The sequence below is a fragment of the Triturus cristatus genome, chromosome 3_1, assembly GCF_964204655.1.
Source record: "Triturus cristatus chromosome 3_1, aTriCri1.1, whole genome shotgun sequence".
Lineage (NCBI taxonomy): Eukaryota > Metazoa > Chordata > Amphibia > Caudata > Salamandridae > Triturus > Triturus cristatus.
The window spans coordinates 931,822,688-931,847,646 of record NC_140583.1 but is presented as its reverse complement, the minus strand read 5'-3'; the positions used below and the strand labels follow the sequence as shown (position 1 = coordinate 931,847,646).

Here is a 24,959-nt window from a genome sequence, read left to right as displayed (position 1 = left end):
TTTCATCTAGGCTTAAACGACTTGGTGATACAGAAAGGGTTGGCTTTGTTGAAAGACATGAAAACGCAATTGAAGGAAATCAGAAGACGTTGGGGTAGGTTGCTATGTCCTTAGGACAGAGTTTATACAGAGGAGAGTTTGTAGACGGGCACATCGCCCAGTGGCAATACACAGAGCCAGGAGAAAGCTCAACAAGGAGATGCGTCCTTTTGTAGGGAGGTTGGGTAGGTAGGGTACAACATAGACCTGCCTTGATAGGATATTACATTTTTTCGGGGGGCGGAGTGCATATGTCCTTCATGGAGTTATACTTGCTACAGCTGAATCTGGTGTTGGGTAAAGTTTTGAATGCATGTTAAACCGAAGAAGCAAATGAGGGGGGGGGGGGACGCAGAAAAAGGCACGGGTTCCCTTCCCTTTTAGTTCTCGCCTGAGCAGCGCATGTGTTGCTCTGCGAGACTTATTGTAAGGGGGCTTCAAAAAGCTGACCACACGCTCGTGCATGTGTGGCCTGTTGCTTGCGGTTACCCGCACGGGCGCCATATGTTTTGAATTATCATGCCCAGACACGGGCGCGATAATTCAAAACATATGGCCTGGTGCTCGCTCTCGCACGCACTGGCTTGTTTTAATTAGCAGCGGGGAGCGCGCAGGCTGCCATCTGTTCCGGATCAGGTTTCAGCTTTCACTTTCGCATCTTGCGCGCGCACCACTCGTTTAGTTACAGTACATGCTTATTTGTATTTTTTTTGCCGTCAACTGATCCACTAGCATTCTCTTGCTCGCCTGCAAACATACAAGGTTTAGTTTCTGCCTAGAATACATCGGATACATTTCTTTATTTTGCAGCAGCGGGCTCGAGTTTGTGCACGTGGAGGAAACCCTCTGCTTGACAACACTGGTTTTTTAAAATGTCACCTTGGCATCGCACTGCTATTTCTGCGCTCCATAAAAGGCTGAAAAACAGGAGGGAAGACGGCTTCCTTTTATAGCGGCGCTGCTCTGCCCGGAACTTTTTAATGAGCCGTGGTCTGCCTTTTACCAGAAGCACGTTTTCAAATCGAACCCTGAGGGAAGAGGTTCGGGGGCTAATAGGTGCTACACTGGCAATTAAGATGCTTTTATCCGGTGGGTTTGTTCAGACAAGTACTGAACAAAAATGGAGAGAAAGGGATTCTCACAATGGGTGACCATTGGAGGGGGTTACTCCCAGTCCCCTAATCAATATAGTATCAAACAAAAATAGGGAGTACTCCCAATCGACAGAGGGCTGTCTATAGGATATTGGCACGTGGAGCAAGTGAAGAAATAATCTTTCTTAAGAAGACCCCTCACTCACCAACCTGGTTGGTGACATGCTTCATCATCGAGGTCCCACCCAGATAGGCGAGTGCCATCCGGGTGTGCTGCGACACCTGACTACAGTGGAGCTGGTTTTTTTGAATGAAGGTGAATAGTGAATTTAGATAAAAATTGGCCAGATTTAACCCAATTGAAAATATTTGATTCCCGGGTAATTTGGACAATAGTTAAAAAGTAGTGAAGATACCAGTCCACTTTCATCCCTCCTCCACATGCCACTCCCATAGAGTTGGCAGCTTTTGAACAAGCTGTTTTCAAAGATATTGAACAACTCACTGTGAAGCAACCTTTTACTAATATGAGTAAAGAAGAAGATCAAGCATTAAGAAACTTAAAAACTTGTGACACCATAGTGATCAAGTAGGCAGATAAAGGAGGGGGGATTTGTGGTCCAAGACAAAAAGGCCTACCAAGCTGAGTGCTCAAGACTATTATCTGACAACAGGAATTTTCAGCCCATCCGATTAGACCCCACTTGCAACTTTTCTGACCAACAGCTAAGGGAGAATCCCGTATTTCTATACCCTCCCCAAGATGCATAAAGACAAGATTCCACCACCCGGGAGACCTATTGTGTCAGGGATCGGATCCCTTTTGGAACCTCTTTCACGTTTCTGGGATTTTTTTCTTTAAAGAACTGGTACAGGAGACCTCCACTTATCTCCAGGATACAAAGAGCCTACTAAAATTGCTCGAGGGTTTAACAGTGGATGAAGATACGATCTTGGTTAGCTTAGACATTGAAAGTCTCTATACTAGCATCCCACAAGATGACACCCTGGAAGTACTGAGAAAAGCCCTGTATATGGCAACATGGACATATAGAACACCTAAAAGTTTCATACTAGAATGTGCCAGACTAGCTCTTAAAAAGAACTTTTTTGAATTTGAGGGGAGTTTGTTCCTACAGATAGGGGGCACTTCGATGGGAAGCACTTTCGCTCCTAGTGTGGCGGGGCTCTATGTCTTTGATTTTGAAACCAAGTTCATATTGACCAATCACAATCCTTTTCGGTCACATATCATTTTTTGGAAGAGATATATAGATGATGTCTTTGCCATTTGGCAAGGACCGACTGAAACCCTGAATTAATTTCTACACTGGATTAACACCTGTAATAACAACCTCAGGTTCACACACAATGTGGACCCCCAGACGATGATCTTCCTTGATGTGGTTATCACGAAAGAGAATGGCCGTTTGGAAACAAAAACTTATCATAAACCAAGTGCAAAGAACAATCTGTTAAGATTTGAGAGTTTTCACCCTAGAGCCCTGAGGGAGAATTTACCTTATGGTCAGTTTTTGAGACTACGCAGGAACTGCAGCAAGACCATGGATTATCGTAGTCGGGCCAGGGATCTGACACATAAACTTACTGAAAGAGGTTATCCAGAAAGAATTATCCACAAGTGTCAAAAGCGAGCAAGGAATCAACCGAGAGAAATTCTTTTGGAAGAAAAAAATCCCCCAGGAAGTGAACTTCCCCTAACTTGTGTAACGACTTACAATACAGCATCTAACATGATGACGAAGTCTATTAACAAGCATTGGTCATTCATTAACACTGGCAACCTACATTGGGAAAAGCCCCTGTTCTCGTTCAAAAAAGCAAGGAGCCTAAAAGATACTTTGGTGAACACCCGCCCAATAACAACCGGGAAGGTGAACCCATCAACTGTACTGAAAGCTTGGGGACTACCAGACGTTGTAGGCCACTACTCTTGTGGTAACTGCAGTGTCTGCCATTTGACCAGTAACACAAAAACTTTGGATTTAGAACAAGGTAAGACTTGGACCCAAAGGACGCACACGAATTGCAATAGTACCAACGTGGTCTACCTGATTAAATGCCCGTGCAATCTAAGATATGTTGGCATGACAACAAGGAAGATAAAACAGAGAATTTGCGAGCATCGTAGTAACATCAGATGCAAAAGGGTCACGACTAAGCTAACTGAACATTTCCTTGAAAAAAACCACACTACAAATGATATGCGATGGACTATCATTGAACAAATAAAATCTGGTTGCAATGTACAACAGAGGCTGTTTGAAAAGGAGCAAAGGTGGGTTTATAGGCTATCAACTCACACCAATGGCCTTAATGAGAATATTCCTTGGAACACAGTATTGACGAGATAAGTATGTACTCTCTACACGGTTACATTGACTTATCTCTTCATTTTCCTGCTCATATGTTAAAAACCTGGTTGTTTCATAATATTTTATTCTAAACTTTATTCATCTTAGCCAGAATCTATTTAGAGTATGAAAATGGTGATAACATTGGACAGCACCTCTAGATCATATAAATATTGAGCCATATAACGGAGGTATTTTGAACGTGTCAGTGAAACGCTTTATTGACCTCTAATTGTGATCTATTTCGCCCGTCGCATTTCTCTCATAGGAGTTTAATTTTGTAACGTAGAAGTTACTCCCCCTTTTTTATCGTGGAAGGAGCCTGTTGAACTTTATTATTCCACCACTTCCGTGTCATTGAGTGTTCACGTAGATCACATGGCCTGCACGCCAGCGTCTCCCCACGTGACCCGGAAATCACCGTCTTTACAGAGAGGCTCCGACCGGGCTCTGCTATTCCACCGGGGGACTTGACTGATCACCACTAGGCAGAAACGCGGACTGATTGGTATTCCTGAGTGAGTACGTTGGTAACGCAGGGGCTTCCCAAGCTCGCTGGACACCGCTCAGAGTATATACGTGACTAGTGTATTTATTTATTTTGGAAGTTATAAATCGTGTGATCTCGTCTCCCTTGAGGTGCGCAAACACCGCTCTCTAAGTAAGCGCACTTCCCCCCCTCCAATTTTGACTGTTGGTTTATTACACTTTTTAAGATTTTCACCATGCTAAGCGATCTTGATAGTCACTTCGGTTTAGCGGCACGCCCACCGCATTGAGTGAGGTTGTGGTTTTTACCCACCACTATATTTTAGTTACACGTGGGTTCACTCTAACCAGGGCTATTGGCATATTTCCCGTTTTACCCCTTGGTTACACTGGTGCGCCAGTACAGTTGTACTCTTATCAGAGTATTTTGACGCCCACTCCTTTGAGATTCACATGAGTGGGTATGGAATGGATGTGTATGGCTCATGTTCATTACTGATTAAGGTGTGTGACTTCAGATCGCCTTTATTGAATGTGCTTTTGATTGTGTGAGCCCACACCCTCATCATTGGTGAGGTCCACTTAGTGCTGCACGACCGTGTTACACACACCAATTCTATTGGCAACAAGTATGAGCACGGATTCAGCGAATAGAGTGACGATTATATGTATTATATGTTTGTCCTATGTTCGTTTGTTTTTCATTACAGATTTTTCCTTTCGACGACTTGGAGAAAGGTTTTCCTAACTGTGAGTAGCGGGTTAGGTTTCAAACACTGACCGAGGGCAGGGCACACCTTAGCGAGTGTGCACCACCCGGGTCACGTTTTATGGTCCTGACGAAAACCTAAGCAATAGCAACTGATGGTTGAAACATGTAGACCTTAAATATTTTTTCACCTCCTTTTTGTATTATTAGATACCGTAGTTCAATTTAACCTTTTTTGGTATCTTCACTACTTTTTAACTATTGTCCAAATTACTCAGGAATAAAATATTTTCAATTGGGTTAAATCTGGCCAATTTTTACCTAAATTCACTATTCACCTTCATTAAAAAAAAACAGCTCCACTGAAGTCAGGTGTCGCAGCACACCCGGATGGCACTCGGCTATCTGGGTGGGACCTCGATGATGAAGCATGTCACCAACCAGGTTGGTGAGTGAGGGGTCTTCTTAAGAAAGATTATTTCTTCACTTGCTCCACGTGCCAATATCCTATAGACAGCCCTCTGTCGATTGGGAGTACTCCCTATTTTTGTTTGTTCAGACAAGCACACGAGTACCTCTTCTAATGTGTCGCTGTGACTGCAGTGCTAAAGTCCTCACGAGGATGGGGGCTGCTTCATATTCTTCGCCTCTGAAAGCTCAGATGTCGATAACCGCGACCCCTCCAGTCTGAAACTAATGGACAAAAAGGGAAATTGTTCTGAATTGTTCTCTGCTATAATTTTTTAAAATTTTCTATTTGGATACAAAATTGCACTAGCCGAGCGGCAAAGGTAGGAAAATTTGAGAGAATTAAAGATGCGTCATGTGGGCTTTGTGGAGACTTTCCCGGACGCACTCGCACGTTTCATTGTGGATGCTTCTCATGAAAATATCCATGTGTGGGTATATATCTGCCGAAATAGCAAATCACAGTGAAGTAGCTTGGAGGGGTGAGGGGGGGGGGGGGGACTACCTCCCTAGCTGCTGAAGACCAGGACGTTTTTGGCCAGCTAAAGATTGGATATCGACAGTTATTTAGTTATGCAGCACAATATCCTTGGTGCAACAACATCAACTGTTGCATGGCTAAACACTTCTAAGATCCCAAAGGTGAGACCTATTGGCTATGCCAATGCTTGTTCTGGGTGGTGGTTGGCAAAGAAGTTCCCATCGTTGAATAAAGTTTATTCTTATTGACAGCGGCAGTTCAGGAAGAAATGGGACGGGTGGATTAGTTCACTCATCCAGGAAGTTAAAGGTTTAACAGGAAGATTAGTTGAGTAGGGGAATAATAGTTGTAGTAAAGTGGTTGGGGAGGTCAAAGGTCACAGTCACAGTTCAGCAGCTCTGGAGTGGATACACTATTACTGTATTAAAATGGTTGTTGGGGAGGGAATCTTTACCGGAGGGGGCAGCCTAACATAGGTGAGAAAAGTTGTATAGTGAGGCTCTCGTTTTATAAGGCACAGGCCTAGTTTGTTTTGTTATTTGCATCTGTTTCGAAAAAGCCTTTTTTCACACAGACCTGGTGTTGGTGGTGTGTGCTGCCCCTCCCCACCACCAGGTAATGTGGGGAAGTGGAGTTCACTACTGCTCAGGGGTTTGTGCGAGTTTTTTAACCCAACAGGTTTATAAGCGGGTAATTTGTAGTAACTTCGACCATTTTGTCTTGGTGACACGGTGGCTGGTACATAGCTAGTCAGTTTTTTTTTTTCCCCTCCCACCCGTCCCTTGAGGCAGGCTTCCTAGGTGGTGCTACCCTTTTTGGGGATCTAATTTTGGGCTGGTTTCATTCAAACAGGTGTGCACTGGGTTCTTTGCTATATAGGGTTGTCCCTTTGAAGCAGGGGCATAGGCGGTTGGCAGAGAAGTTGCCATCTAATAAAGTATATTCTTGTTGACATTGGCAAGTCAGGTGGAAAGGGAACAGGTAGATAAGTTGACGCCTGGATGAGCCAAGAAGTGAAAGATTCAGTAAGAAGTTTAGTTGAGTAGGGGATAATAGTTATAGTAAAGGGGTTGGGGAGTTCAGTGGTCACAGTTGCAGTTCTGTATCGGATGCACTATTATTGTACTAAATTGTTGTGGGAGTGAGTCTTTAGGGGAGGGATTAGCTAAAGATAGGTGAGTAAAGTTGCATAGTGAGGTGCTAGTTTTGTAAAGCAAAGCCATAGGTTGTTTTGTTATATGCACCTATTTAAAAAAAAAAAAAAAAAAAGCTGTGTTTTCCCCACAAACTGGTGTCGGTGATCTGTGCTGCTACCCCTCTACCCCAATCTCTTTGTTTTCTGTGTTACAGCCTTCCTTATTTCAGAAGGTGACTTGGATCTGTAGTAATGTGAAGCATACGGATCTAGTGATAAACTGAAAGGAAAGGCGATGACAACTTTAAAGCAGCAGCATGTTACAATGCAAACAATTCCAGTTATATAATGAATTTCAGGCTAATTGCAAACCTGTTTGTTGACTTTAGACTGCTCTTGCCAGGTTCCTTGTGATATCATACCGTGTAGCATGCCTTAAATTTAAAATAATTTCTCCAGGTAGATATGTGTCTTTTTCCTGTCTTTCGGTAACTTTGCTCTCAAAACTGTAGTTCATTTTCCTTCCTGTTATAATTTTTATTTACTATTCACCGTCGAGCACATTGGCCCTTATTGATTAGAAAGCGATGTATCATATAAACAAATAAATGAAAATGGATGGGTATATTCTAAAAATGCACAGTTGGTGATCTTTAACTTATGCATTCGTTTTCTTCCCCTAGAGTAGCACTGTGAACGGCAGCATTACTTACAGAGCAGCAACTGCCTGTTCACTAATGCATGAGAGCAAACGTTTAGCTTTTCATCCTATCCCTGTGTTGCTTGTAGAGTTTGTAACCTTACTACTTGGGAAGCAGGATTAATGATTGAGGTGCCTGGCAGCTCACGTGTGTAGTACGTGATGTGTCCATTCAGAGTGACACAGCTTGGCACCTGCCAAAAGATCTCCAAGACTGCTCTCACACACTAAATGCAGTTGGGTTAAATGAGGCAAAGGGTGATACGGTGACACTCGCAAGAGCACGCGGATATTCAGTGACTGAACTGGAATTTGAACTTATGAACAGCTGATCCTAGACTTTCCCTCAGCCACGAGATCCCACATGTCCCTGTTTTCAACGTAATTTTGTAAGTATGTATAGGTCTCATACACTTCTTGACTAACATTTAGGTGATACGACCCAGTGTATTTTATACTCTGTAGTGCTTTTCTAAGTAGTAGTAAAAATAACATGAGTGCTCATTATAGTATAGCATTTCCTGTGCGCCATTACTTTCTTTCTCAGGAAGCTTTCTTTTAAAAATAAGATGTGATCGGTTTTTGTAAGATAGTTAATTTTGTCATATTGACATTTCTGAACTTTTAAAATGTCTTGCTGTTTAGAACAATCTTAACCAACTGATGTCTTCTTTGTGAGCATTAATAATCCCTCCTTTTCCATGATTTTACACCCTCATCTACCTTTAATTTACCCATGAGGAATATGTCCTGTAGTTTTAAAATTTTGCTAAACTACTTGTTCAGGCTAGTGTCAGATGTAGCAGGCCCTAAAATCGTCTTCATTTGCTTTTTACTTTTGCAGCTCACAGGACACAATTTAGAAGGAATGTGCTCCTCAGAGCCTTTTGTGGTTGGTTAGGCTGAAGGTAAAACCTGCGTTATCGGCAGTCTCCATTAACACCTTAGTGACGTCATGGCCTGACTGTTACATCCACTTCTTTAACCGTTATATGGTTTGGTATTATTTTTTTTAGGTAACCATAATGAAGTTCCATGTGATCGAAACTTCTGGTGCTCTCTATTAGGCTAAAAAATAAATGAATATTATTAATAAATGAATAACTTTAAAATTGGCTGATCATTAGTTATGCATGCCCAAGCCACACATGTTTTAACTCCTGACTGTATCCAAGTGCTGTTTGGAAGGAGTGGTGGGAGACTGTAACCATAGTTTATCTGGATGCCTCACTGGCCACTAAAAATGCTGACTGTAAAGATAGAAACTGTGTAAAAACTCTGATGTTACATGTCGAATAATCTAGATTACAGCATCCATCGCCAAGAGACTTTTTTTTTCCACAAATCTTCATAGTTCATAAATATAGACTGCTTTTTCATATCCAAGAGTCTTTTTGAGAATGGTTTTAGATGGCAATATCCATTTGTACACCATGCATCTGTAGCTATGATAACAGAGTCCAGACAAGTGGTTTGTGTAGGTAGCTTAACTTCTCAACGCACAAGAGTAAAGAACTAGTAGAGGAAACTTAACGTTTGAACAGAGTTTAAAGAAATATCAGAATTCAGTCGGGTATTGTGCAGTGATTTCGAAGTCGCCTGAAACTTAGATGAGAGGACACTTTATAGGGTATGCAGCAACATGGAGAAAGAGTGTGTAGCTACTCCGAAGAAAAATAATGAGATGTGAACTGAATTATGCTGCTTGAAGAACTTAAGTATCCATAATGCAAAAGATAAAACCAGCAAAGTATGAATTTAACAAACCAATGGCATCTAAGGGAGAGTTTGATTTGTTTAATTTTAATTCAAACTATTGGGACACTGGATAGAAATGTGGAAGTTTTTCAGAGTGTTATAGAAGTGAAATATGAACAAGTGGCACAGCAGCAGACCACAATAGAGACCGTCACACAGCTATATTTGGTGAAAGAGCAGTGCAGCCCTAAAATCTCTTGCTGATGAGAGAGGGTTGTAAAGTTCACTTGAGAATTGAGTGAATGACCTGCAAGTTCTTAGTTAAAGGAAAACCTGAGTTTGGCAAGCTTGAAGGAGTTTATGGTCTTAGCTAACAGCTACATATTCTGTGTTCTCAACAAATTGAAAACTTGATTAAACAATAGGAGCAAGAGATTGAATTAGCTAAGAGCACATCGAATCTGATAAGGTCTTGAGAGCAGAATGATAAAGCACACACGCAAATACACATGCATTCAAGAGTAGAGAATAGTTAGTTAATCATTGTTACAACTCGAATAAAGGATGTCTAGAGAATTAGTTTAAAGTGTAGAGTCATAGGTGACTTGATATTTTTACACAATCAATATGTAACTGAGTCCTTGTTTAATGTGTTGTAACCAGTATTGTCTGACTGTGTATAAAAAAAACACAAAGTAGCTGCTTGTGAAGCAGTAAATTAGGACTGGTGGTTTATTTGTGTGAAAACTGTTTATCTCCCTGCCGCGATAGTAAAAAGCAGTTTTTACCTTGCCAAGAGGAGTCTGTCTTTTTTCTTTATTTTTTAAGTTGCCCTGCAACAAGGGTTTCAATGAAACAATGAACCTATTGCAGATTATGGAATTGGAAATGAAGATCAAAGACGTGTCACTTTAGAAACTGAGGTTAGCAAGTATTTTTTTAAACTTTTATCAGAAGCTGTAAAAATTGCGATAAAAAGATCCTGTTGAAATAAGAGAACCTCCCCTTAAGAACTTTAAAGGTTCTTCAAACACCAACTCTCATCACCGTTGCAAAATGTTTAAAAAGTGGCAAAAGGCCGTGCATGGAGAGGGAGGTTGGGGGGGGGGGGGCTGGACACCCACAAGTGCTTTTAGGTGCAGAGCTGTGCCATAGAACAGACTCTACAACTAACCCCTCATATGCAGTTGGGCGTCCAAGTGGTTGATGAGCTGTATGTCATCAGCGTAATGGTAAAAATGGAAATAAAGCATACCAGAGGCTTAGCATGGGAAACAATTGAAAACAAATGGGTCAGTAACTAGGTGAAAAGCTGCGGAAAGATTTGAAAAGAGAGTTAAAGCTGTACAGTCATCATGCACGTTCATGTGTAGGTCATCCAGGTTTCCTGTTAAGATAACTTCTGTCTCGTGCACTAAGCAGAAACCTGCCTGAGAAGTTGAGGAAGCAGTGAAATGGGCCTGTTTTTGAGCCTCTAGTTGGCCATAGTTTATCAAGGAACAGGCGGTCCCTAGGATTAAGAATACATTAAACAATATACATAGAAAATAATAAGTTCTATTTCATAGACTTGAAAAAAATATATATTCAATCACAAACTAGAAAGGAACATAGTAAGAGTGGGAAACATGAGACAACATACAAGGGAAAATTCACAAGAAAGAACTCTAAAAACTCAGACATTTAAGAGGAGTGACAATTAACAATGTTACAAAGACCATGTCACACGATTTTTGGTACCAACGCTATTGTATTTAGGAATTAATAATATGCAATAGTCATGGTACTGTGTCAGTGTTTCGATCCCATTACACAATATAGGGATCATCATCAGGACTTAGATTGTACCTGGGAGTATCATTAATCTGAAATAAAGAAAGAGAAGGGAAAAAAAGGGGGTGGGAAATATTTAGGGAAGGTAGCGGTAATCATAAAGATCTAAGTTAGATACAGAAAAGGGAACGCTCCCAAACCATGCACAGACGTGGAAAAGTGTTGTGCATCTCAATACACAGAGAAGTGTCAAAAACATGCAGCCTGTGGGATTGTCTGGCTGGGACTGCAGGAGGAATAACCTTTAAAGACTGACCTAGTTACTGAACCGGTTTAATGAGCCAGGAAGGGAACTCTATGGTATAGGGTTGAGTAGCAATGATAGAGAGCTGGGGAAAAAGGAGGAATGTGGATTAGATAGAGTGATCTAACTATAGCTGCAAATGAACCTTGAATTCCCATGAGATGGTAATTACAGTCCTGTACGAAGCACAGTGCTTGTAGCAGATAGCGAGGTCATCACGTCCAAATTAGAAGTGCAGTCACGCAAAGAATGCGTGTGCAGTGAAAGCAGGTCCAATATGTTCAGGGATGGTGGAAACGGTTCAACCTGAAAGGCGAATTGGACTAATTGTAAAGCACCATGCCATAGGCTGAGATGAGGGAAAGTTGCTCGGAGCGAGCAAAAACTTATCGCAAAGGTGCTTGAGAAGGGCTGCGGCACCACCTGAACTGAGCTGCAAGGCGGTGGTGAAGACTCGAGTTCCTGTGAAGTGGTACAGTTAATTGATAAAGGGAATTGCGTGTGTATTAAAAAGGGGAGCATGAAGGCAAGGTAGAAGGCATTGATCTTCGACTCTGATATCTTGTCGCTGGGAGATTGAAATACTTTCAATACTGAACATGCAATGAGACAGTATCAACACTGTGTTGCAGCAAATTCAAAGGCAGAAAACAAGATTTATCTTACAAAGTCAAGACACAATGGTGGCATTCTTCAACAGGATGTACATTAACATCAGTGAGGAATGTTGGTCGGAGCATCATATACAATTATGCACCATAAATGGGTAATCGCTACCATGCTGAGCATAAAATAAAATTCTTGTATACAGTTTGAACCATTACCGGTGGCGTAGCTAAGCTTTGAGGCGAGTGGCTTTTTTTTTACCTGTGAACAGAAATAAAACCCTATTGATCGGTCATGTGATCTTAGAAGTAGGTATAAGAGAGTAGTTCAGTCCTCCGCTCTGTTGAGGCTTGTGTTTAGGCTGTCGGTACATAGTATCCATTTCCGCTCTTCTTTATTCAGTAGTGCATTCAGACCAGCGCCTCTTGGTGGCGGCTTAACCACCGTGATCACTTCCCAGCGTAAATCCTTTTCACTGAGTCCTTTCAGTTAAAAATGCTCAACCAATGGTGCATTACTAACTTTACAGCAAATGCGACTCTTATGCTGGCAAATTCTTATGCGTACATTTTGTGTGGTCTGTCCAATATAGATTTGTCTACAGGGACAGGTAATGGCATATTCAACATTCGTGGTGTTACAGTTTGAGAATTGATTCAGTACAATGATCACATTATTATAAATAAAGTTTTGTTTCAATAGTGAATTGGTAAACACTGTAGTTTCCACATTTAGAATGCCCAACCACATGATTCAACCCCAAAGTTCTTTTAAAGTGGAAGTTGCAGTGGCTTGGCCCTGACCAAGTGATCTGATACTTTTATTTTTGTGGAATGCAAATAATGGCCTTTCTAAGTTAGGTAACCCGGCATTGAGCATTGGCTAGTATATAAGAATGCACTTCTTGATCAAATTGGTTACAGGGGAGAACAAGGTTACACACGCCATGCGGTCACTATTTTTCTTAGGTCTGGAAGTTAATAGCTCCTCTCTAGAGCAATACCATGCCCGCTTCATGGATTGCTTCACCAGTCTACGGGGGTAGCCCCTGAATTGCAATTTGCTGCTCAAAGGTTTGGCTTCAGAAAATAAATCCTTTGAAGTCTGAGGACTTGAGAGAATGGTAGAGAATCACAAAGAGCTTGTGGGTAATGACTGCTGTAAGCAAGGAGCGTGTTTATTTCAGTGGGTTTGCAAAACAATGATGTAAATAGTCCTTTGGAGGATGATCTGATACGAAGGTCAAGAAAGGTGATCTCTGATCTACTGCAGTTTAGGGAGAATGTGAGACTCCAGCTGTGGACATTAAGCCATTCAACAAAGTCCTTAAGTGTGTTCACATTCCCATGCCAGATCAAAAAGTTGTCATCTATATATAGCCCCCCCCATGTCTGATTTTGGCAACAAATGGATTAATCAGGGACATAAGGATTTCTGTTTCCAAGCGGTTCATAAATAGTATGGCAAAGTTTGGCACAGAAACCGCTCCCATAAAAGTCCCTTTGGTTTGTTGAAAGAAGTCCCCATTACATTGGAAGAAATTGCGTGTTAAGCAAAGTTCCAATAATGTAAGAATGAAGGAAGAGTGGACTGCGTGTGGGTGAACTCTCGATTCAAGGATTTTCTCAATTTTCAGGCCCTCTTGTTGGGGAATATTTCTGTATAAGGACTCCATGTCAAAAGTACATAAAATACTGGAGTGGAGGTCAAATGGACAATGTTCAATTTTATTTATCATGTCTATCGTGTCTTTGATGTAGTATGGTGTAATGGGTACTTAGTCCTTAATAAAAAAAGAAAAAAAATCCTCATATTAGCCCAAGGGTTCCAGAATGCAGCCACATCCTGAGACAATGGGAAGCCCTGGGGGGTCAGTCATGTTTTTATACATTTTGGGGATTGTGTAAATAACTGGTGTTCTGGGGGGATTTCTGATTCATAAACAGGAATTCATTCTTTGAAAAAGGCAAAACCGAAGGCTTCCTATCTGTGATGTCAAGGATAATCTGTTGGATTTCTCTAGTCGGGTCTGTGTTGAGTTTAAGGTAATGATCAGTTTTGGAAAGTTATCTCAGTAATTCTGCTTTATACGAGTCTGTATGCTATATTACAACCCCTCCGTCTTTATCTGCAGGTTTGATTACCAGTGAGTTCCCTTTTTTTTAAGGCTGGTCAATGCATTTTTTTCTGGTAATTTGAAGGTTGTATTGAATAAACGTTCCCTTCTATTTTGTATTTGAATACATTTTTAGATACTTTTTTTTTCAAGTCTTTGAAATAGAACTTATTATTTTCGATGTGTATTGTTTGATGCATTCTTCAACCTAAGGACCGCCTGGTTCTTGATAAACAATCCTTACCCATGGTCCCTTGTATACCTTTGGGTTCCCGTGTCCTTGTAATCTAGTTGACCACATTCAAGGAATCCACATTTAGCTTTTCAGCAGAAGTATTGTTGTGTGTTGTTTTCACTTGGTAGAGATCACTTTGATGGAAAGGGAAGTGTTAAGTATCTCAAGTGAAGGACTCAATAGGGTTCCTGTCAGTAGTTTAACTATATTGATATAGCTGAGTCTGCAGGTGAACAGGAAAGTATTGCTCCTAAATTAAGAAAAAAACAAGCATATGGCATCCATATTGCCCTTTCCCAGTAAGTTGAGGACAACATGTCTATTAGATTAGTCAGTCTTATGCGGTCGCATGTTCTATTTTACATATGTGATGGGCTTGGTTAGGATGCCTCAACTATCTCTTTGTATGACAGTTTTGTTAATTTGCCTCGCAGGTTAACGTAGACTATATGGGAGGGCATTATATGCAAAGATAGTGTGTAGCATTCCCTGGCTCGACGGGTCAACATGTTTTGGGCTAGCATGAAAAAGAATACATACTTTGTAATTATTGACGTAGATAAAAAAAATTGCTTTGCACGACATAAGAATGGAGATCTTTTACTCGAGAGACAATACAGCGTGTGCCGCTTCTGTTGTAGTTCCTTGAAAAATGCCCCCCATGAGACAGTCAGTCCTCATTCCAGTGTGATGGCTTGCCAGTTCACTCAACTATGCACTTTCTTTTTTTTTTTGCACTTTTTATGCTGTACTCAGGAGGAAGTGCATTAGAATGATCCACTCTTCCATAGGCTGTAGAACCTGTAGGTTTCCATTCCTATGCCTTAGGTTTGTAACTCCATCTTTTTGTGTAGCTGTATATGAGGCTTCTGGAACATGAGCAAGATTGATTGATGTTTCAGCTTGTGAGTTAAACTATAGGTTTTTAGACTTATTCATATTAGTTTTAATACTGGATGAATTACTAATTTTAAGGCCAGACAGAGTACATTGTTTGCAAGCACATTTTCTTGTCTGCTAGCAGCAGTAAAATAAACAAGAACATTGTGACATCATGTTTTACAAAGCCACTGCTCCCTGACAATAGCCCATTTATTTCTGCTTCCAGCTTGGAGCACAGAGATAAGTTTAGCGCTCCTTGTCCCCCCTCTGTGTAACCTTTTCAACTTACTGTTTTTCACACACTTCTTTAGAGTCCTATCATTTTTCTGGCTTTTACTTGTAATATTTTTTAAAGTATTTTGATGTTTTACACATTTCATTATTCCCCCCTTTAGTTCTGCCTTTGTACGTTTCTAGTGAACGCCACCCTTCCTTCTCCATCCATTCCATTTACTGTAGCCTGTTTTACCCCTTTCCTTCGATTCCCTCTTTATTGATTTTGTCCCTCTTCACTCACCCACGTTTTTTTTCTTTCTGCAATACACACCAGTATAGGCTTTTCTTTACTCGCTTTTATGGGCTTGCCTTGTCTCCATGGCTCATCTTAACATCTCCACGCCTCTGCTTGCGGTACCCTTGAACTTGCATCCTACTGTCTCACCACTGTTTTCTTCCCTTTTATAATATCCTTCTGAGTTGCAGAAATGTTATACCTAGACTATTAATGGACCTGTCCAGAGGGCTGCACTGCAAATGTATTTAGGAATTCCTCTTAAAGGGTTGAATTGTAAAGCAGTCTTGCAAGATTTTTCAAAGCTGTTTGCCAGAAGAATGACCTCTTGAATCTGGAAGTTGTAGGAGAAGTCACGACATCTGTGAAAATGGAGAGCGAGGCAGCTACGTTTCTGGACAGCCATGTTCGGAGATTTGGTGACTAGCACTGGGCTCCTTTATCGATTAGCACAATAATACAGGAGAAACACAGATAAAGTAAAAGCAGGATGATGCTAATGTTGCTTCATTAGAACCAGATGTGATATAAAATCTCTTTATCTTTAATGATTGAATCCCTTAACTCTCTATGCAGCTACGTAAACCTGTGAGAGATGCTTTTTCCAAAGTTTAGACAGACCATTTTCAAGCATGGAAGGGTCCGTTTTTGATATCTATGCCTTCTACTTCTACTACTTTATTAGAGGCTCCACCTTTGAAATACGAAACACACTTCACGTATGTTTATAGTGTCATCCACTTCCTCCCAGTAATTTTCAAGGAGAAAAATTGAAATACTTCTGAGGCTGGGCTTACATCCCCCCACCCTCTAAAAAAACAGTAGCATAGTGGGGAGCTGTGGCCAATAGCTCAAGGGAGCCGTGGGTCAAACGTTTGGGCACCACCGATGTAGCATCCTACGTCCACAGTGCCCTCATCTCTCCATCGTTGGGGAAATTTGCTCATCTCCAGAGATTGTCTTATCGCTGCAGTTATCTACAGTGTTACGGACATCAGTTTCCCTCTTTTGAGCCACCTGGATTCCTTTCAAACAGCCATAGCCTGTTCAGATGAAGCAACATATGAGTCCTGCACACTCTAGTCCAGTTAGATGATGCCTGCTCTGAAATCTCAGTATAGTGATGGAAGATGGCTCCTTTTGGTGAGGAGTCATCAAATTATCCTTGAAGCATGTCTTGACCTTCACAGCATGAGACAGGATGCGCTAATCTGAGGCAAGTGATTTGCAAACCATGTGTTTTTGCTTTGGCTGAATATTAGGGAATACATTTTCCAGCTGTTTATGTTCCTTTAATGGCTGTGGAGACTTATCCTTTAGCTTCCACTCAGTTTCAGCTTTACTCATGTTTATTTGGTGGACAAAGCTTCAAGAGTTATTCAAACTGAAAATTCAGGCAACCTGCACCTCTCTTCAGTCTTTCAATTTGGCTTTTTTTCAAGTTCTCCTCACACTTTAACCCCTGGGTTTGAGGGAGGGTCACATTGCTTTCTTCCTCCTCCATTAATGCTCCTTCACATTGGACCACTTGGTTCTCCAAACAGTCTTTGGCTACCACACATCTTATTGGCCCCTCTCTGCCAGTCTAGTCATTCTCAGTTATTCTTTTCAACATAAAGGCCAGCAGATTTCCCAAATGGTCAGTAAAGGCACCATTGTTCCAGCCCATTCCTGGTAGTCTTGAGAAGTTAACATTGTTGGTAAGAAAGGAGGCAATAGGCCTCAGACCCATAACACACCTGCAAGGGCTCAATTGTGGGTTCATTAACAGACACAAATATAGCATGTCACTCCCTTAAGAGACCTGGTGATACTGTATGGTCATATTAGATCTGATTGACAGACATTTTTTGATTCCCATCTTTAAAGACCACCAGTGTTTCAATTAGTTGCAATTTCAGGGACAGAAGTGGCAGTTTCAGTGCCTCTCTTTTGGCCTTACCTCTGACCTTATGTATTCCACCAAGGTTTTACGGGCAGTGAGAACTCCGCTTTGGCCTTGGGGCATTTGCCTCACCACCTGCTTGGAAGATGTTCTTCTGGTGCACCAGTATCCACGTACCTTGTCTCTCCATCTTGACATGACTATCTCTCTTCTAAATGACTTGAGCTTTGTTGTCGGCTTTGAATATTTGCCCTGTGCTCCCTCCTAATCCAATAATTATATAGATTTTACGGTGTACAACACTATATACACTGTAAAACTTCCTCTGAAGAAAATCATCCTCACCAAAGGAAAGCTCAAGCAAAACTTCCTCTCTCATGGTCTCCCTTGTTTTATTGACCTTTTTAGCTGCTTACATTCATCAGTCTTAGCTGTGAGCTCTCCTTCTTAGGCCAGATGTCTCTAGAGCAGGATTCTTTTTCAGAGCTGGTGGTTGTCCACCCTGGAAGCATGGAATGGCAAGTCTCCTGTGTCTTGTAGTTCTGCACTAGCAGAATCAGTTTTGAACCAACTTGGATGGCGTATATATATATCCAAGGCTGGCAATCATCGACAGACTGAAACTCCCATATAAATGGCCTGTAAGTAATTGTCAGCATCTTTTCTATCTTGAGATTAGCTTAATAAAAGACCTCCTGCTCTGTCCTTTTCAAGAGTGTCCACTTGTTGGTAGAGAAGTATTCAAAGAAACTTCGAGTTGCTAAAGAAAAAGGTCTTTTGGCTCTCTAGAAGAACCTCATAGTCCTATCTTCGGAACAACCTAGCTAGTAGTAATTGCTTTGTACAATCCCCAATTATCCAGTTCAACAGCAGTTCAATAGCAGGCTTTTTCTCTAGACTTCTCCAGAATGCTAGTGACTTGCAAATGGGTCACCACATCTTCCAGGTTACGACAGTCTTTGCGGACTCTGGGTTGGGATCTTTTTGTGTCTCACTTGAACGTCCTACTTTTGTTTTGAACTGGCATCCACATCTGTAAGCCTGCTCTACCTTTGCCTTCTCCAGGTCTGTTCTTCGTTTTTTTTTTAGCTTCCTACGGGTACTCTTTTGAAAACTTATACTAATCAAATACTTTTTATTGCTTTAGACCTCCCCAGAGATCAACAATATAAAAATAACAGTATATGCAGTTGATAAAATTATTCATAAATTTGACGGCTTTAAAACAGTGGTAAAAACGTTTAAAAAAAAATTAAACTGATTATAGCATACATATTCATTTGGTGGAATTCTTGTTAGGTTGGTCAAATCGTTAATTCTAGAAATATTGTCTCTAAAACATATAGGTTTTATAAAGCGGCAGTGAACTTCAACCAGGAGTTTATTTAGGCAGACATATAAGACGTGCTATGTTGTGAATACCTCCTATACACAGATCACAAGAACCTGATTTATCAATTGTGTCGCCCCAGTTTTTAGTGAAGACTTATAGCGGCAGGGTCCTTAATCGAAGCTCAATGTGTAATGTCTAACTCTATGGTCTAATGTGAATCTCAGATATTTTGGACTCACTTTGTATTCCACATTAACTATATAGGGCCTGTAGTGGGATAACTGTGTGCAATGTGCATTATTATCAGCTCTAAATCTCATTCTCTTTAATTTTTTTCTGAAAAAATCCACTCAAAGTGCAGGTGACCTAGACTGTAAGAGTTTAATGGAGCGTTGGAAATGCTCCAAGGCAATCTCAATATTTTCTTTAAAAAAAAATTTCCCTGGACCAACCTTAAAAGTTTTCTGGCTTAAAAGTGCTCTCAAGGAGCCTTCAGGCGCGTAATGAAATTATAAGCCCATCTAATTAGGTTTGCCAAGGGTCTTGAATACCGACTGACTATAGTTTGTTCTAGTCGTACTTGAATGGGTATAGCTTGGCCTGTGGTAGTAATCTTACACAGTAAATTCCCTTCATTAAGATTTAAGGTAAAAGATTTTTTATGGGAATGTACTCTAATGCATAAATGAAAATGAGGTTGATCTTAGCAGGCTAGATTTCAAGGAGGACGGAAAATTGCTGACTCCCCGAAAACGAGTAAAATCTCTTTATTGCATGAAGGTGAGCTACAGCATTAAGTTCAATGTGCTGAAAATGGGGAGCGGTTCCAAGTGTCTGAGAAAAAACTCTCCACAGGTAGGTGTACTTTGTTACTACCTTGCCTGGTCTTCCTCTGAACTTCCAGGCAAAGTAACTGGATTTTCTCCTTCCCCCCCTAAACGGTACTACTTTAGTTTTTGAGATGTTTACTTTGAAGAAGTTAATTTCTGGATATTTAAAAAGAGCATCCATGTTACGATGAAGACCAATTGGTGTGAGGTTAAAACTGACTGTCCTCAGCATACGTTAATATGTTAATATTTTGTGATGCTATTTTTGGCAGGTAATTGGTTACCTCTAAAAAGTAATCTAGTAAGTCACTAAGGAAAAACGAGAACAGGAGTGGAGCAAGTGGGCATCCCTGCTTAAGACCATTCCGAGTGGAAATCTTCTGTATGAGTCCCATCTCTACTCTACACCATGTAGATGAGTGGAGAGCTATTATTAGCCTCAGCAACATTGCCGGGACCTCTTTATTGGCAATTCTTTTCCACAGGGTGAGTTTATCAACCATACCAAATGCTGTAGAAACGTCAACAAATAAGCTATATGCCACCTGAGATTTACCAGTCACATATTTGTCAATTATAGTTTGCAAAATTGCAATGTTATCAGAGTGATTTGGTCAACAACCTGCTTGGACCATGGGGATTGCTCCCCTGAAGGGTAAGGTCCAGTCATTTACTTATACTAATAACACAAGTCACATGCCATGATACAGAAACCTTTGGAGCAGTACCCTCCAGCAGCCCACCTTCTGGCAGTATTTGCTCTGGAAGTTGCCATCATAGAATGTTAGTGTGGCCAGATGAGGGGGAAGGGTTTAGGATAGGGTACAGCAGAGAAGGAACAAATATGTTTTAGGAAATTATTCTAAACTAAAAACAAAATTGTACATTTACAACATTAAATCACTTTTGAAAATATTACCTCTTATTTAGGCAAATTGGGCTAAGTTCACTACACTTAGTGGTCTTATGCTCTCTGTTTTTAGCACGCAGTCCATACTGCTTAGTCTTTTGAAGTGCAAGGATGTTATTACTTCACACCCTTTGCTTGGCTATAGAAGTCTCAATTATGCGCAACTTGGAAGAGCAATTTTCCCCCCCTTAATTCAAACTTCCTCCTTCATTATTATGTATCTCCTTATGTAATCTCTTATGAATGCATCCACACTCGAGTAAACAAAATGTCCTCTTTACAGCACCAGATTTCAGATTTGTTTTTATCCAACAGGCATCTTTTCAAAAGCAATGTGGGCCTCTTGAATACCTTATATCTTAACTCCTTCACAGTTTCAGAGAAATAACTGTCAATTGGGTAAAAATGTCAAAAGACCCTATCTGATTTTGCAGATATTCACGCTCTAATACCACTCCACCTCTAGTGTCTAGACCATAGTGCTTCCAGAACCAGATCTCCTTTAACAACCTCTGAATCAGAAACTCCAGCCACTGGTCTTCAAATCCAGGAATGAACTGGCACATAAATGGGCGAAATCCTATTTATTCCATGATGGCTGGCAGGATTGTTCCAGTTCCCTTGAGAACCCCTCCCTTCTCGTTAGATTTCGCTCAGTCTGGGTGTAATTCTCATGATGCCCAGCAGTGTCACCTCCATCTCGGTCCTTTAAAGTGTGCTTGCCCACAGTTCAGTGAGTGACACAGTTTACTGGTCTTTGTTTTGTGTTTGCCAATGTCCTCTGCCATAATGAGGAGTACCTTTTGTGCAACGTTTTTGTTAGGGCAAGATGGGCATGGCATACCTACCAGCCTGTCACAAGTCTGATTTGAACGAATGAATGAATTTGTATTTATATAGCACATGGCTACCCTGAAGCCTCCCAGCGCTGTGGACTAACGCAGATGGATACCAGGCAGAGAGCTTAAAAAGAGCCCTTAAAGAGGCAGGTTTCTGCATTGCCGGGATCTAGTGACTAATTTAATTGCCTCATCCCAGTATGATTACCTTCTTCTTAGCCCAGTGAGCCTTCCACTCAATGTGATGCTTCAAGGTAATCTGTGCCTCTTCACATTCCTCAAGATGGTAAGGACTTGCTGCATCCTGGTCAAGGGGTCCTGGGTTCCATGTACCAAACACACCTATAATTGTGCCTAGTCAGCCTGGCTTCCCTGATGCATGGAGCAATATGTTCGCCCTCTTACTATAGCATCTCTTTTCCATGGGATTTTTTTTTTTTTTTTAAATCGGACATCTTCACAAAGGCATTGTACTACAGAACTATCAAAGATCACATTCCCTATGAAATGCCACATAGATTGGCTAAAATCATATGGTGGGCCTTGTCAATACAGGCATTTGCCATAAGAGACCTGCCTTTCATCTGTATTCCTGCCTTTGGAATTTCTCCTTGCTTCTATTATTTTTTTTTAATTTAATTGTCCAACCAACAGAACTTGTGAAGTTTGTGTCTCTCCAACTCTTGTCTCTCTGCTTCATCTCATGCAGGAGGTTCTTTGACGTGAGAGCCCTTTCTGTCTTTGTTCATGCTGAGATGAAGAGTCCAAAGATGTCCTCCCTGTCAGACCTATACAACTTCTTAATGACCCCTGGTCTCGTTATTCATTGTCTAATTCACCAAAGAATCATTTTCTTGGACCAATCTGCTTAGGTCCTCTTCCTCTGATTTGCAGCAAAGGCCAGTATTCTGTTTACCTGTAATCATCTAGGCTTCAGCAAGCATCCATGTGGACTCCTTTTGGGCGCACTCAAATCACAGTACTTTGGCTTCTGAAATCTTTTGCGTCAGTTTTGAGTTAGAGGACATCCTAATGTATTACATGACTGAAAAAGTCCAGGATGATATTTGTATTGCATATAATGCTACATCCTTGTCATGGTTTTATATGGTGTTATTCCAAGGACTAGTTCACAGAAAATCTGAGTTTTTATTAAAGACCAGTATTGTATAGCAAACATACTATTTAAGAACCAGTAACTTGTTCCTTATTCTCCTTGTGCTCTGTGTTTATGCATTGCCTGTTAATTATCATGTATTGATGGCTTGCCAAATGACAGACCCTGTCATTTTACCTGATGTTTTCTCCTTCCACCTTTAGGCCATGTTCCCGCATCTTCTCTTGAAGCTTCCTCATAATTGTCTCATTGGCTATCCTGAATCAGCTCACTCTGTCCTCCTCCACTTTCCCTACTTTGTGGTTATCTCTCATTTTGCCTTGTACACTCTGGATCTGAGGCTGGACTGTTTTTCACAGAATCCATAGAAAGGATGTTGAAAATTAGCTGAACCTTTTTATAGTTTGATGTCCTATCGTTCTTGTTTACATTATTGCTGCAGGGAGACTGCAATAAAGAAGTACTTCTTTATGTAGCACACTTATTTTCAGAAGGGGTACCCCAATGGGTTATAAGGGGACATCACTTTAAAAAAAAAAAGAAAAAAAAGTATTATATTGGTTTTTTAATACACAAGTACATTAACATATTGAAATCCCAATTAAATCACATTGCATCCCCCCTGCCTCCCCCATACCTTACTCCTCAAGTATCTTGTGGTGGGCATTCAGCACTAGGGATTGGTTTGTCAGGCCGTAGTGGTCCCACCATCTAACCCTTATCTTGTGGTATTTGCAGGGAAAGCCTCTGGCTATACTTATAGGTTCTTCTTGTTCTGCACACCAGTCCATTGATCTGGGCTCTCCATTTGCACGCAATGTCTCTTTTGGCTACCATTGTTGTTAGGCCCATGATTGTGTGATTGCACCCTTGCACTCTCCCATCATCTTTCAGGAGACCAGTAGAGCTATTTTGGGTGACAGTCCAAAAGGTGTCTCTAAATTTTGGGAGAGTGTTTTGGCGATTACCTTCCAGTAGTGTGCCATGTCAGGACACTGCCATACCATATGAAAGGAATCTGCCTCCAGGAGTGAACAGCGGGTGCATCTGGGCTCAGGTAGTATGCCTGCGTGCCGGAAACACTATGGTTTGAGATATGCGATGTGCAAATCATGTATTTGGATCAACCGAAGGCATGCGGAGATACCAATTCTGCAGGGTGCCATTCACACCTCTTGCCATTTGGTGTCTTTTAGGGTACCTACCCACTGCTCCCACCTGTGCCGAAGGTTCTTGAGCATATCGGGGGCGTTAAAAATCATTGAGCTATAAATCTGAGTGATGCCACCAAGGCCCAGTAAGCTTGTTAGTAGGTTTGCATCCAGCGGTCTGAATTCAGGTAGATCGGTAAGTTTTGTTCGTTACTGCGTAAGCACGTCCGAGTTGGAAATATTTATATATTTGGGTGTGTGATAGTTTGAAGTGAAGCTGTAGATTTTGAAACTATTTTATGTGCGATCTGCCCGAGACGTCTCCCAGTGTGGTGACCCTGATTATGTCCTCTTTCTGGAAGCCCACCAGCTGTGCTGTGTGACTCAGCCAGCGGCCTATCCAGAGGGGAGTTTGGGTTAGTTTTTTTTTGTCCCAGCCCATGAATCTGTTTGCTGCTTGCCAGGTGAGAGAGACAATCTGTGTGACCTCTATAATGTAAGATTGAATGAGCCGGCCATACAAAATATTCATGACCTTGAAGATGGACTAGCTCTAGCTGGTAGGCTGGTCACTCCACCCTCCTCTCATCCAGTCTTTAATAAGAAGGAGCTGGGATGCCCAATAGTACAGATGAATATCTGCTGCCCCCAGCCTGCCTTCATAGACAGATTGACTGCCCCTCCATAGGAAAGTGTGGTGCATTGCCAGAACTCCCAAGGACCGTATGTTGGGAATGAGGAGTGGGAGTTCTGTAGCAAGTATAGTAAACAAAGGGAGTACCATAATTTTGATCATTGCTAAACATCCCATTTTTTTCAAGAATATAGCCTAGTTTTAGACATGGTTAGTTGAGGGGTAAGGTTGAGACTACGTGCAAGTTCTGTCACTGTGGCTATGTGGACACCGAGGTGTTTGAACCTGAGGTGGCGCATCGGAAAGCCTGATTGCCAGGGTATAGTGGCATTATCCCCTTTACGAGGGACCAGAAGTGACTTGCCACAATTTGTGCTGAGGCTCTTTGTATACCTTCAGGATTTCCAGGGGCCAGGTGTTTGGGGATCTGCAAGAAAGAGGCACACGTTGTCTGCAGAGTGTGCAATCCTATCTTCTAGTGCCTCGCTCCAATTCCATCCCAACATCCGGGCTCCGCTGCGAATAAGTCTGGTTAGGTGTTCAATGACCAGATCTAAGAGGAGCGGGGACACGTACCCCTTCCAGGTCAGATCAGAAAAGTGTGCGATAGTACCCCATTTATGAGAACTTGCACTGAAGGCTCCC

The 24,959-nt window shown here is 41.4% G+C and overlaps 1 protein-coding gene across 2 annotated transcripts in view; it reads left to right on the top strand.

Annotated features, from left to right (window-relative positions):
- Positions 1-24,959, top strand: part of GPD2 (glycerol-3-phosphate dehydrogenase 2) — a 927,571-nt gene that overhangs the window by 111,575 nt on the left and 791,037 nt on the right. The window contains exon 1 of one of the 2 annotated variants that reach the window (XM_085645518.1): positions 7,747-7,879. The exons of the other annotated variant lie outside the window; for it this stretch is intronic. The gene's annotated coding sequence lies outside the window, so the exon portion shown is untranslated. Of the gene's footprint in view, positions 1-7,746; positions 7,880-24,959 lie in introns of those variants that run through there. 2 annotated transcript variants of the gene reach the window in all.